The following is a 14872-nucleotide window of genomic DNA, read 5'->3' as shown; positions in this document are numbered from 1 at the left end:
CCTGGATGCAACTTTACCTAGAAAATAGTCAGTCCAGTTAAGGGCTCATTACTCAAGCCTATATTCTTAGCTACGCAGGAAGCTAAGATGTGGAGGATCAGAATTCAAAGTCACCCAAGGCTAAAAAGTCTGATTTCACTTCTAATTAACTAGGAAGATGCCCAGCTGGCTGGGTTGTAGAACACAGTAGTTTGTGATTAAACCAGCTAAGTGAGAGTGCGAGGCCCTATAGTCAAGCTTTAGTTCTGGCATTCACACACAAAAAGAAAATATACAACCCCTAAAAGTAGGCTTAAGTGGTACAGTGCCTGCCCAACAATCGCAAAATAAAAAAGAAGAGTGGAAATTACTAGATATTGTGGAATATGAGATTCATAAATCGTTCTTAAAATGATTCTTGCTACAGTTTCTGGATATAGTACTTTAAACATGGCAACCAATAGTTTGCAAGGAGGAAACCGGGAGAACGAGACTCCAATTTCCTCTCTTCCCAGGCTCACATCTCCTGCTGGTGCCTCCCATTGACCATGTCCAACCCGGAGCCAGAGAGCCATGGAACTAACTGTTGGAGGAGTCTTCATGGGTCAGCTCTCTGAGGACCAAGCAAGGTGGTGGAAGATAAGAGTGTGTCCTCCACAAGAGGTCATGCAGTGCGACCATGTGATGCTCCAGCATTTGGAAATCATAAGCTCATCAACAGACACTCAACACCTCTGAGAGCATGATGGTGTGAGAAGGGCTCTAAAGGAGGAGACTCAGAAAGACGAAACCCAGTCGCCTGGCAAGACAATTGGGGTTACAAAACAGAATACATGATCAAATAGCCAAGGAAGTCCAAGCAACTCAGAGAACAGAGAAACTTATTTTCAGAAGGGGCAATGAGGAAAGTTTCTAGATCAGAACTTGACTTGCCTTTGGTCAAAATGCAATACACACAGTACAAAGAATGAGTACAATGTCAGCTTTTAAGCAGACAGTAGAGATAAAACTATCCACATGGAATAAAGAAAAACTGGACTTCTGTCTATATCAATAAACATTTAGGTAATTGCATAAAGAAAGCATCGGAGGCAGGCGCTGGTGGCTCTCATCTGTAATCCTAGCTATTCAGGAGGCTGAGATCTGAGGATCATGGTTCAAAACCAGCCTGGGCAGGAAAGTCTGTGAGATTTATCTCCTATTAACTACCAGAAAGCCAGAGGTGCTTCTGTGGCTCAAGTGATAGAACACTCACCTTGAGCTGAAGAGCTCAGAGACAGTGCTCAGGCCCAGAGTTCAAGCCCCATGACTGACTATTGCTGTGTTATCTTATTAATGAATGAAACCTGAAAATGTATGCCAGCCATGTGAGGAAATGAACAAGTGTGATTTTCTTGAGAAGGTAGCAGAGCAGAGTAGTTAAGGACAAGACTCTGAAGATCTTGATCTCTGCTCTTTCCATGTTTGTATGACCCGGAAATTGTCTCATCTCTTTATGCCTCAGTTCCTTTATCTGTAAAATGGAGAAGAAAATAGTACCTATCTGATATTGCTAGGATTTGAAATTTTCCCACAAGCCAAGAACTGAAAATATGCTGCCATTTTCTAGATGCAAATTATTGAGTATTGTTGTTGTTGTTATTATTATTAATTATTTTAACTACTTAAATTTATACTAGCAAATTTCTGCCTTGGGTCCAAATATAATTCTAAACATCACACATAGTGATGGCTATTCATTGACTTGTTCAGAAACAAGCATGTTAGGAAAGAGATTATAAGAAGTTCAGACTGCTTAGTTTCACAATCAGATTTAATTAGCTTTTGCTACCTGGAAATTTTAAAGTGCTAAGTGAAAGTGAGACTGAGCTTATTGGATATGCCCTGCATGGTCTTGGTTGTGTTTCCCAAAACTCTGCTTTATAGAAAAAAATAATATTAGTAAGTATTGTTATTAGATTATTTGTAACGAGCCTGGCTTGGTGGCATACATCTATAATACCAGGACTTTGGAGGCTGAGTCAAGAAGATTATGGTTTAGAGTCAGACTAGGCTACAGAGTAATGCCCTGTTTCAAAAAACTAAAACCATGAGCCAATCATTCCAGATATGTGGGAGCTGAGGTTAGGGGGATTGCAGTACTGGGCCGCTCCAGGAAGACTTTTCTGTTGGCACATCATGCCTGTCATCCCAGCTATGATGAGAAGCACAAAATAGACAGATTGTAATCCAGGTGCATGCCAGGGCAGAAATGGAGACCTGATCTCAAAATAACCAAATGCATAAAGAGTTGAGGGCATGGCTCAGCAGTAGAGCACCCACCTAGCAAGCAGGAAGCCCTGAGGTCAGCTCCAGTACCACCAAAAAGAAAAAGAGAAGGCCAGATACAGGTTGCCAGCCTGTAATCCTGGCTACTTGGAGGACTGGATTATTGGGATCCCAGTTTAAGATTGAGACCCTCTTTCAACAAACAGCTGTATGTGGTAGCATGCCTGTTATCATAGCTATGCAGAGCCTAGCATAGGTGGATCACGCCCAGCAAGATTATGTGAAAAATAACTAATACTATCAGAAAAAACAAAATCCACATCAGAAATACTGTGTTTGAATAACTCCAGGTAGATGTACACTTTAGCACCTTCTAAGTTTAGTTCATTCTTTAAGCCTTGCTTTTCATCCAATTGTTCAGAATCTGGGAGGGACTTGGGAGATGCTAAACCATAAGGTGGGGAAAAAGTTAAAACAAAACATTTAGTCAATCATCTTTGCATGCTCAGTTGCTGGACAGCGTTGTGGAAGAGATGTGATTTGTTCTACATCCTGAGACTAGATGCAAATGACAGGGATGAAGACTAGACCTGGTAAGGGAGGGCAGGTCTTGACTGCCAGGTGAAGAACTGTACATTTCCAACAGGTGATCAGGAGGGGCTGCTTACCATTTGAGCAGTAAAGCTACATGATGAAAAAGCTGGCCTGGGAGAAATAAAGCTTATCAATATATGCAATGTGGACCGAAGGAAGAGACAAGTAACAGGGACTGCCTACCAGTGATCCAGGTCAGAATTTCCAATTGGTGTGCCAAGCCTGGGTTGCTGGTATGTCAACTTAATAGATCTTGATACCCACCGATGCATCCCAATCAGGTCTAAGTGGTACCAGAGCCATTTACATGCAGCCTTGACAAATCCAGTGTTAGAAATAAACAATACAATTTTTGTATGTGCCATGACATGAGCAAAGTTACAGAGCTCTAACTTAACTACAAAGGCCAATGACAGGAGACATGCAGAAAGAATGGCCGGCAGGAGCATAGAAAGAAAGAAAAGCTAGCTCTTGACTATTCTCACAGAAGGAGAACAGACATCTATATTGTATCTAATGAATTCAAGAATGGTGGTGGGGTTTTTTTCAAATCCAGAAATACTAGGAGGAAAAGACAAGAGTGACCACCAGAGACCTGCAACATCTCATTAAGAGGAGTTCGTAAAGGAGGAAATCTAGTGAACTCTCAGGGATCACAATGAGCCCCAGACACCTACTGATGCCTAGGACACAACCAGCAACCAATGTGCCTGGATCTCACTTCTCTTTGCTGTGAGCAGATCACCTCCCAGATAGCAATCTGCCTCACCAAATAGCCAACAGTCAACATTTGACCACATGGGAGGAGTTGCCTCCTCCTCTGCCTTTTTTTGACTCTTGCTCCAAGGTGTAAATATCCTTTTCTAAGAAGAGACTAGAGGAGACACTTCTGAACTACAAAGGGAAGCTCTAATTGGATTCTTTCAGCAAGATCCCTCTCCTCCTCTTCTTCCTCCTCCTCCTCCTCTTCCTCCTTCTTCTCTTCCTCTTCTCCTTCTCATTCCTTCTCTTCCTCCTCCTCCTCCTCCTCCTCATGCTGCTACTGCTGCTTCTCCTCGTCCTCCTTTTGCTGTTGCTGCCTTTTCTTCTGCTGCTCTTTGTTTTTTTTTTTGGTGGTTCAGGGGCTTGAACTCAGGGCCTGGGAGCTGCTCCTGGGCTCTTTTTGCCCAAGGGTGGGGCTGTACCACTTTGAGCCACAGCACCACTTCCAGTAAGATTCTTCTTGATGAGCTGTCCCCAGCTATTTGCAACTGTGGCAATGAAAGAAACTAGCATCTATTACCAAAAATGTATCCTTGTGCTTTTTCTAAAGTAGGGTGACTACATTGAAGCCAGGCTCTTTTGTTCATTTAGTATATCCTCTCCCATCCCCACATTGGGTGATATTTTCTTGGATATTGGTTGTCATGCTTTTCTGTTCCTTCTTCTTCTCTCTCTGATACTATCTAAGTGGCACTACATTCTTTTTTCTAGGCGAAACAGAGACGCCATTGCAAAGCAAGACTGTATTAAAGTACAGGGAAGCAGAAGGGTACGCCATGCTGGATCTCCTCAGTCTGGAATGCTAAAAATCTACCTTAGACTGATCATATCCAGATTCTATTACCCTGGAACCCTACAGGAATAATAAGGATTTCATATTATGTGTGCTACCTTTATTGAGTTCATCTGCATTTGAAGATGCTGGTTATTTAATTTCCCTTTAATGTATAAGAATCCATGTGATCTCTGTTTTAGACTTTAGTAGTAGGAAAGTTTGTCTCTGCTGACAGATGGCTGTGCTTCCTTTCCTGAGCTAATGCAAACTATGTAACTCACGGTGTTTCTTTTTATACCTTGGAAGTCAAGATGCTCAGAATTAAGTTATGTGCTTATTTGCATCAACTTTACAATAAGCTCCAATTTGTTATGTGGCCTTATTCTTTATCGATACTTTTAAAGTTTTTACTTTTCTATTCATCCTATATTTCCTTGAGTTCTTTTCTTAATAAGATTAGAGATGGATGGATACATTAATGGATGAGTGAATTGACAGCAGATGGTTTGATGATATATAGATGAATAGACATAAACACCAATTGGACTCAATGATGAACAAAGGAAAAAGAACTCTAGCCTAGTTTCCCCTTTCTGATCTTCCTTTATGTCATGGACCTACTTCGACTCTTAAGGATCCAGTGATTTCCATTTTTATCAAAATGAGATGATGTGTGGCATAGCAAGTATGAATATGATTCAGAAATCAGAGGCAGGTTCATATTCCAATTTATCTACTATATCTGTGTAAATGTAGAAGTTTGCCTTATTTGTAAAATGAGGATCACAACATTTCCTACATTATACAGTTGTTATAAAGTTCGGTTAGATTATATATATATATATATACACACACACACACACACACACACACACACACATATATATATATATATATATATATATATCAGTAGCTGAAGATAGTCTACCTACCACACAGTAATGGGTTGCTAAATGTTGGCAGTTGTTGTTATGCAGTTGTGCGATCCTCATTCATCTTCTCTGACTTCCTTCTTCAAGTAGTCATCATCTTAGAGTATGACCACTGTAATAGCCTTCAAATTTGTCTCAGATTAAGAATCTTAAACTGAATGAATACATTACCTAATTCAATCCCCCTTATATCACACATATTAACCAGTAAGCCTTGACAAGAGCACTGTCATGCCAATGGTGACATGATTGCACAATGTGGTTTTCAGCATGTTGAGAACTTAGCCATTCCTAGGCATAAACTATGAGCCATTGAACACCTTATATTTTTATGAGCCCGCTAGAAAGGGAACTGAGGCAGTGTGCTTACTACCAGGATACATCTGACAACCAGTGGGGTGGCCTGCTCATAGAGCCTACGAGGTGCCTCTGCTACCATGACTCCTACTCCACAGAGAGAGTTAAGGTCTGATACGCTTTCACCAAAAATAGAACTAGGCAGAGAGTTAAGATTTGAAGAAATGAACTTTAGTCCAACCCCATAGATAAGTCTGAACTCAAAAGAATGAAGTAGCTGGTCACCAAATCTGTTACACATTAAAGTTCAAGTCATAGATGGACATGGAATTCTTTTGGGAAATGAATGGTGCTCACCTGTCCTTACTCTTCTGCAGCCCACAGCCAGCATTGGACTCTAAAGCACTTGGGCTAGTGGCTCACGGGTGGAGCTTCAGGAGAAAACCTGGCAGCAGTGGGAACTCCAGACACAGGCAGGGCCTGCTGAGCCTGAGGAGAAGGGCTTACACCTGTGAGGCCCCTGTACCCTCCAAGTACTTAGGGGCAGAGGACTGCTTTGCAGCAAGTTAAGATGTTGCACTGTAGCAGTGAGTAAGCTAGCCAATAGAGGTTGAAGATTTATGATTTTGTCATGTCATTTGTCTCTGCACATGCCTGGGATGAAGGAAATCTTGGGAGAAAATTCACATGTGTGTAGAATGGAGACTTCTGCTACCAGGGAAGCATGGTTACTCTGGATCTTCTCCACCCCTCCACTTCCTTTGAGCTTTTGAACACAATTGTTAAGAAACTCCTGAAGAACTGATTAGGTTGTATCACTCTTTCTCCAAGAACGTTGATTTCCTACCTGATCTTTAGAATGACCTTCAGACTTAGTATGATACTAGGGTTACCTCATTACTCTTCCACACCCTATAATTTCCTGGGTCCCTTTATCTATCAATCAATCAATCTATCTATCTATCTATCTATCTATCTATCTATCTATCTATCTATCTATCTGTCTGTCTGTCTGTCTGTCTGTCTGTCTGTCTGTCTGTCTGTCTGTCTGTCTGTCTGTCTCTCTGTCTGTCTCTCTGTCTGTCTGTCTGTTTGTCTGTCTACTTACCTACCTACCTATCTGTTCCGGTGCTAAGGATTGAACCCAGGGCATTGAGCCTACTAGGCAAGTATCCTACCATTGAACTATCTTCTCAGCAGGACTGTCATTCCAATCCACGTTGTGAAGCTTGCATCAAGCGGAGATGATGCTCCAGGGGCCTCACAGCTCTGAGATCTCAATCACAGTCTGATGTAGCACTTGGAATGAGTACCACTGAAATGCCATGACCTAGGCACACTAATCCTTTAGCTATAGCCATCGATAGGGCTGGTGTGGTACTCAAGAAGTATCCATTGTCTCATACTCTTCCCCAAACCTGTGTTCACCTCAAGGCCTTTGCTCTTGATGGTCTGGGTAGCACCTCTTCCTCTAAACTCCATGTTTACTTGTCAGCCTATTCAGAGCCACTTACCCTTATCACCTGATCAGCCGTCTTTCCCCAAGAAGTTTCTTAAGAGCTGTAATTAGCACATTTTTCATAACCTCCACTGCAGCAACAACCATGCTTTCGGATTTAGCAAATGTTCAATAAATGCCCATTGAAACTGGGAACTGCAAAATTTGATTTCCATCATTTATTTTTGGACAGGAATGTGAGACAAGTCTTTGCCTCTCACAAACTAATTTAAAACCTCTTCTTCAATTACTTTCTTTTGATTCTGCAATAGAATATTTTAAAAGAAGTTTCCTGTATTAGCACACACTAAAGCAGTAATAAGGGGCTTTGGAGAGCCACAATAATCTCATCAATATGGGTGGAACATCCCGACGGGCCAGGTTCCTTTTCTAGTGTTCCCTTCTGAAAACAGAGAAAAGAACAAAGTCAGGTCTATCAAGCTGAGACATTCAGTGGCCGGATGTAACCCGGCTGAACCACTCTGCTTTTCTAAGCATCTCTGTTTTCCCTGATTATGGCCTCCAAACCAGCAGCCAAAAATATCCAATGTGGGAAAGCTTGAGAAAGGGAGGAAAACCAGAATGTTTCAGCCCTTGAAGGGAAAATGTCTTTTGTTGTATTCTCTCTGTGTGTTAGATCTCAAGACTTACCAAGCATTCTCTGAAGTGATAACAGATACTTGTTGAACCCTATGTGCTAGGCACTGTGTTGCTAATGCTTTTATGCCACGGGTGGTAATTCTCACCTGTTTTAATGGCATTTCTCCCTTGAATATTTGTTCCTGTTGAAAAAAATTAACTTTTTAAGGTCAGTGAGGAATTGTGTTATTTATGTCAAATTTTCATTACATGATGAAACCTCAGCTATCTTTCCATTACTGTGACAAAAAGCTAAGATAGTCTACTTAAGAGGCGGAAAGGTTTGTTTTGCCTTCGTATTTCATCAGTTTTAATCCATAGTGGGTTGCCCCAGCTGTTGTGGGCCTGTAGCAGCACAGCACATCATGGCTAGAGTACATGGTGGAAGAGTCTGTTGACCTCATAGCAGCTAGGAAGAAAAGAGAGAGATGGGGCTGGGAAGGTGGCTCAGTGGTAGAGTGCTTGCCTTGCATGCATGAGGCCCTGGGTTCGATTCCTCAGCACCACATAAGCAGAAAAAGCCGGAAGTGGGGCTGAGGCTCAGGTGGTAGACTGCTGGTCTACCACCTGACAGCTGAAGAGCTGGGAAACAGCACCCAGGCCCAGAGTTCAGGCCCCACAACTGACAAAAAAAGGAGAGAGAGAGATGAGAAATGGTTGGGATCCCCACATCCTCTTTTAAGGAAATATTCCTGACAACCTAACTGATTCCAAGTAGGCTCTACTTCATAAGGTCTTACCACCTCCCAGAGTATAAGTAGGGGACCAAGCCTTCCACAATGGGCCTTTAGGGAACCTTGCAGATCTGAACAACAGCAGATGGTTTCTGATGGTGTTCACCAGCGTGCGTTTTATTCCTCTCCAAAGGTGCACAGACTGTAATTCCTTGGCCTTCAGGTAGGGTCATGGGACTATCTTCCATCAATTGGGACCTTCATACCGCTGTGTGAGCCTTTACTCTCTCTTCTCTATCCACATCAACCTTGTAAGGCAATGTGCCTTTGTATGAAGCTAAAATGGAACAGTGCTACTCAACTGGCAACTGAGTATGATATGAGTAAGATACATTTTTTTGGTTTTGCTAAGCTACTGAAGATCTGTTAGCCTAGCCAATTTGATGAATAAAATACTCTTTCTCTGGATTAGTGATTTTTGTTTCACTTGTTTGTTTTTAAACTCTTTCAGAAAGTCTCAGTGTATTCTTTCTCCATTTCAGACATCTGAGGCAATGAATAATCTTGAGAAGAAATACATATGTCCTGCAGCAGGTTTTAGTGCTCTTTTCTATCTTCATAGCTTTCCATGGTCTGATCCAGGTAGCTAGACTCCTTGTTTATTTACTGGCACTAAGCCTTACAAAACACATTTTCATGGGTCTAGTTCTTGTTTGTTTTTCCTAGGAAGTTGACCAGAAACTTTTTCAGCTCCATAAGCCTGGATTATCCTAATGTGTACTAATGAAATTGAATTCAGCTCTACAGATGCTAGCTGTACCTTCTGGAGTAGTCGTAACAAGACTCTTGGAAAGAGTTCAAGGGCCTGGCTGTCTCCATTACTTACCTCCTGTTCTCTCTCTGGCTTCCTGCAGCTTGGCTTTCTTCACCCAATAGACACTTCCCAGTCTTTACTGTCTGTGCAGGAATGGCTTCTTCTCCCATGTCCATAGTTCCATCTAAGTGGTTGGTTTACCTAACTGGTGAAGAGTTTAAAGGAGGAACTAGGCAGACACAGGCTGATGACAACAAGTCCTTAAAAGCTACTTTTGCTAAAAAGCAATGCTTCCCTAGTAGTGCCTTTAAATGAACTATAAGTAGGCATCCCTTCCTTCACTTGTATCTTTTGCTTTCAGCCATTCTGTGATGTAGGTACTTTACGGTCATCTTAGAACCCAGAAGAAAACTAGATGGGTGACCTGACCACCTAGCAGCTGTCAATTAGTCTTATTGTAACAATTGGACCAATCCTGAGAAAATGGGCTAACAGACCACTTGCTGACCACAAAAACATATTGTGAGTAAACTTTTTAACTAGGTACACTTGTCTTTTCCTTCAGTTAGTTCTATTTTAACCTATAGTTCATGTCTGTACTTTGCAGGTAGCTAAGAAGGGGCTTAAAGAGTTATCCTCCCAGGTCTGCCCATGCCAATGATAAATCTTTCTTTGCCATTCACCATGTTCTTTGTGTATGGGAGTTAATAGCCAGATGGACATGTAGAAATCCAGGAGTTTGGATCTGGGCTTAAAACTGGGGTTCTCTTACCCTTCCCTTTTTCTCTTGGGAGCAGGAAGCAGCTGCAAAGGGGAGCTGGAACATTGCCCTGCCCCTCCTCTGTGCTCCCTGTGGGGAATCTCTGCTGGCCCAGTTCTAGACGTGCCTAGACAAGTGGGGATTCAGGTTCAATACAGTGAGTTCATCAGTGCCACACATCTAAGCCACAGCTTCCAAGATCAGCCTTATCTGGAATGAAGGTGGTAGTTAGCTCTCTAAATGCCTCCTCCCTTTTTATCTTAGTCAGTCCAGAAAGCAATTAGGGAAATCAGGAAATGTTTCTGGAGCTCCCACAAACCCCCAGTATAGTTTACCAACCCTCCTTAGTGATTACTCTCTTCTCTTGGCTTGTGTGATATTCTAAACTTTCTTGATTTTCCTCCCAGCTTTCCCAAGTTGTTCCTTTTCCTACATTGTTCCTTACACACCATGCTCCTTATAGTTCTAATAGCCCGAGGCATATTTATCTTTCCTCACATAAATCTGTAAGAAAGGCTGGGCCAGATATGGTGGCATACTGAGGAGGCAAAGGCTGGAGGATTGCACTAGTAAAAGCTTGACACCCTACCTGGAAAACAAGCTAAACGCTAAAGGATTTGAGGCTATGGCTCGTGTGCAAGTATGCTCACCTGGCCAGCATGGAGCCCTGTGTTCGGTCACTAGCATCTTAAGAAAATGTATGAGACTTATTTTCCCAAATGGATGCCTGTGGCTGAGTCCTTAGTCTGTTTCTTTCATCAGCAACTCCTTTTTTTTTTGTCGGTCGTGGGGCTTGAACTCTGGGCCTGGGCACTGTCCCTCAGCTCTTCAGCTCAAGGTGAGCGCTCTACCAGTTGAGCTACAGTGCTACTTCCGGTTTTCTGGTGGTTTATTGGAGATAGGAGTCTCATGGTCTCTCCTGCCTGGGCTGGCTTTGAACCACGATCCTCAAATCTCAGCCTCCTGAGTAGCTAGGATTACAGGCGTGAGCCACCAGCGCCCGGCCATCAGCAACTCCTTTTGAGCTCCAGATACACATGGCAGCTGCTTAGTGGACAATGGAAAGGTGTTTCATCTCCACATCTCCTTCATTGTAGCAAGTGCCACTGTCATTCATCCATCCTGACATCTGGCCATCATCTTGACTCCTCTCCTACCCACACCTCTTACCTCCTGTCTGTCATTTAATTCTCTTGATTTTACCACCTGATGATAATGATGATGATGATGATGATTTTGGATCTGCCATATTTTTCCGTCTCAAGTCACCATCACCTCTCACTTGAGTTACTATGAAATCCAAAATTGTTAGATCTCTCTGACCATTTTTTTAACCATACTATAATTATTACAGTCATTCTAAAGTGTACTTAGAAGACTTGAGCTTAGAATCCTTCAGTGGGTTCCTACTAATAGCCTTAATTTCCAACAGACAAACTCTGGCCCAGATTTCACCTTCAGGTTTGCCTTTTCCTGTCTCCCCTATCAAGCTAAGCTGTTTACACTGTAGCCCGGTGCATGTACATTTCTCTCTGCATGTCATTACTATAGCCCATCCTTCTGTATCTCTTCATAGACTGCTCATTCGAGATGAGCAGTCAAATCTGTTTTCACCCCCTGAACTGTGTATGTCTCCACAGAGTCCTGTGTTTAGTTTCTCACTTCCCGTCACTATACTGTAATGTACTTGCTGCATATGTTTCTTTATGGGACCATATTGGTGGTGAACTGTGTTGCACCAGCCAGACGTCCCTTCAATGAAAGATTTGTTGCCACAACTGCAAAGGCATCATCATCAGAGATGCTCAGCTGTCACCCTCTTGAGGAATCGCCGGGTCCTCCTCAAGGCCACACCGACTCCCGCAGAATCCCATACACAGATTGCTGTGCAGTATAAGCACCTGCACATCTCAGCCAAACTCAAGACAAACTGGACAGGCTAATCTGACTCTTCAAGTTTGGCTGAGACTGCTGTTGGGCCTGCCTTGAGAGGACAAATACCTGATGATCTTCATGTTAGTAGATGAACCAAGCCATTCATTCACACCTAAAAAGGCCATTCTCCTTGGGAGTTGTAAGGCCGGAAAATAGAAATGGAAAAACTAGTTGCATTTCAATAGATGCCATGAGACACTTAATTTAGGTACAATTAAATCTGTTCCAAGCAATATCCTTGTGAGGTAATAGAAAAGTATTCTTCCATCTTGGAGCAGGCTGGCTTCCGAGCAAGGAAAGAATTTCCACTCAAAGTGATGACAATGTAGCATGAGTCTGTGACAGCTGGTCCAGGGACAACTAACATTCATTTTATTTAAATACTGTAAATGACTTTGTTGAACTGACTTTATTTTTCAGAGTATCTATAGGTATTTATTTCACTCCAGACACAATAATTTAATGAATTAGCAGATGTTGGCATATTAAGAGAGATGATTTAATTTAAATCCAGATTCTGAAGCAGAGTAGTATGTTTTTTGTTTTTTTTGTCAAAGTATGACCTTCAGAAAGAAAACAAGGTAAAACTGAAGAAATGGAGAGAATGATACTAGAGTTATTTTTTTAAATCTTCCTTAAGGTTCTCAGAACTTCCTGTTTGAAGTAAATACTTTGACAGGAAGTTCTGAGAACAGGCAGCATGACAATATGTTTGATTCTTGTCAAAAGAAAAAAATTACGGAAAAAAAATAGAAAGGCATGAGTGTCTGATGGGATGCTCTCACTGATTCCTGTCACTTGTCACAGACATGGGGAAACGTGCTCCATGTTTCATGACTGCATTGGACATGCCATTCCACATGTCTGCATGTGGAGAGTTTTGGATACATCTGTAGGGAAGCATTGTTTTATCCATACCCATCTGAACACAACATGTTTCCACTGGTTGGAAACAGCCTAACAGGGGTACCTCCCCACCTACCTTGCTTTGTCCTGGTTGCCCACTTCAGAGACCATATCCCTTGTCATGGGAAAGTTTCTGATGAATTGAGAAACTGTTGAGAGAGAGCTATAGACAGCAGCTTGATGGTTATTTTTTCATTTCTAAGGCTCCTATGATGCTCATTTCTCCCCACTCAACACGTGTTCTCTTCACCCCAGCTCTTTTTTTTTTTCTGATGCCAAGTATCTGCCAGAGAAAATGATAAGGCAGGCAGCCATGAGCATGAGAACCCAATTTTGAACAGTTCATATGCTTGGAAAATGTGTTCTTCTTTTTTTTCTTGGCCATACAAATGACAAGGTAAATGTAGACACTGCCTGCTTGCCCAGCTCAGGAAATGTGTGCAGGTGGTCACTGAAAACTTTGCGTCTCAATTTACTACAGTTTCCAGAGAGTTCCAGCCTTGTGAATGGCGAGTGTGTGTGTGTGTGTGTGTGTGTGTGTGTGTGTGTGTGTGTGTGTGTGAAGCAAATGCCGAAGCTGAGTAGACAGAAGCCACGGAGCTAATGTTGTATTGTTGGTACCTGGCCTGGGCCGTGGTTCCCTGGGGGCTAGGCTCTCTCTTGAAGAAGCCCTGGCTCCCAGTGGCAGCCTCTCAGCTGCTCTCTCAGTTTCTGGCAGCCGTTCTTGGTGACACACACATACTTCTGTGTCCCTTCCCTCCCTTTTAACTCTGCCACCGACTAAGAGGCTGACTGGAGAATCAGCAGTGGCTTTCAACTGGGGCCTTTTGTCACTGAACAATAGTCAAGGATGACTTTCTACTGCAGTTCCTGTCACAGTGGGATTTCCTTCCTCACGGGCTTTCATAGCTGTCTTTGTCTTGCATTGTGTCAAACAGAAGCCTGTGGCCTTAAAAGCCTGCAGTAAAACTAATGACAGGAGTCCTCCCAGGAACAGCCCAGGGATGTCCTCCCCCAACCTCCCAGGCTGAGGCCTGGCAGGACTGACATTGGTGAATCACAGGACCTCTTGCCCTCAGCGTCCTTCTCCTCTAGAGACTGCTGAGGATGGGCTGGGAAGGTGGCTCAGTGGTAGAGCGCTTGCCTTACATGCATGAGGCCCTGGGTTTGACTCCTCAGCACAACATAAGCAGAAAAAGCCAGAAGTGGCGCTGTGGCTCAAGTGGTAGAGTGCTAGCCTTGAGCTGAAGAGCTGAGGGACACCGTTCAGGCCCCATAAATAAAAAAAAAAGACTGCTGAGTACTTTCAACTTTTGGAGTGGCTTTGGTAATGCCAGGTGGAGATAAGTAGCAAATCCCAAGGATTCTTTATTTGTAAGCCTCCCGGTAAACTCACCAAGAAAAACAAAAACAAAAAACAACCTTGTGAGGTCATTGGTTTTCTTGAGCCACTGTCACAAGCTTCATGGATCCAACTCAAAACTACCCACACAAGTGTCCTGGAAGCCTGTGAACTCACTTCAAATGATTTTGCTGCTTTGCTACAGTTGGAACTCCTGTTTTGGAACTGTTTTACGATTTGGTAAATTCAATCATTAATAATATAAAAGAATGTAAATACCTAAGGGGCTAATAATAAAGAATGGGTAAGTGAAAAATAACAGCCACATGGCTGTGGTCCCCGAGTTTGGGAGGCTGTGACTGGAGGGTTGATGATCCCAGAGCTCAAGGCCAGCCTGGCCAGCCTGAGACTTCATTAACAACAACAAAAAAAGGGTAGGGTGGGGTGGTGATATCATATGTCATTAAAATATTGTTTATCAAGACTGTAGGATTGTGTTTATAGAAAACACAGAGGAGAAAAAGTGTCACGAATATAATTCCAATGAGAAAAAAAATACACCTTCCAAATGTTACTAGTCATTGTGCTAAGTTAATGGAATTATAGGTATTTAATTTACTTTTTTCTATTTTCCAAGTTTTTAGCCTTGTGATTGTGTATCTATGTAATTTTAAGGAGTATATTTTTAAAGAAGTCT

The sequence above is a fragment of the Dipodomys ordii genome, unplaced genomic scaffold, assembly GCF_000151885.1.
Source record: "Dipodomys ordii isolate 6190 unplaced genomic scaffold, Dord_2.0 Scaffold21, whole genome shotgun sequence".
Classification (NCBI taxonomy): domain Eukaryota; kingdom Metazoa; phylum Chordata; class Mammalia; order Rodentia; family Heteromyidae; genus Dipodomys; species Dipodomys ordii.
Note: the sequence above shows the minus strand (reverse complement) of the source record.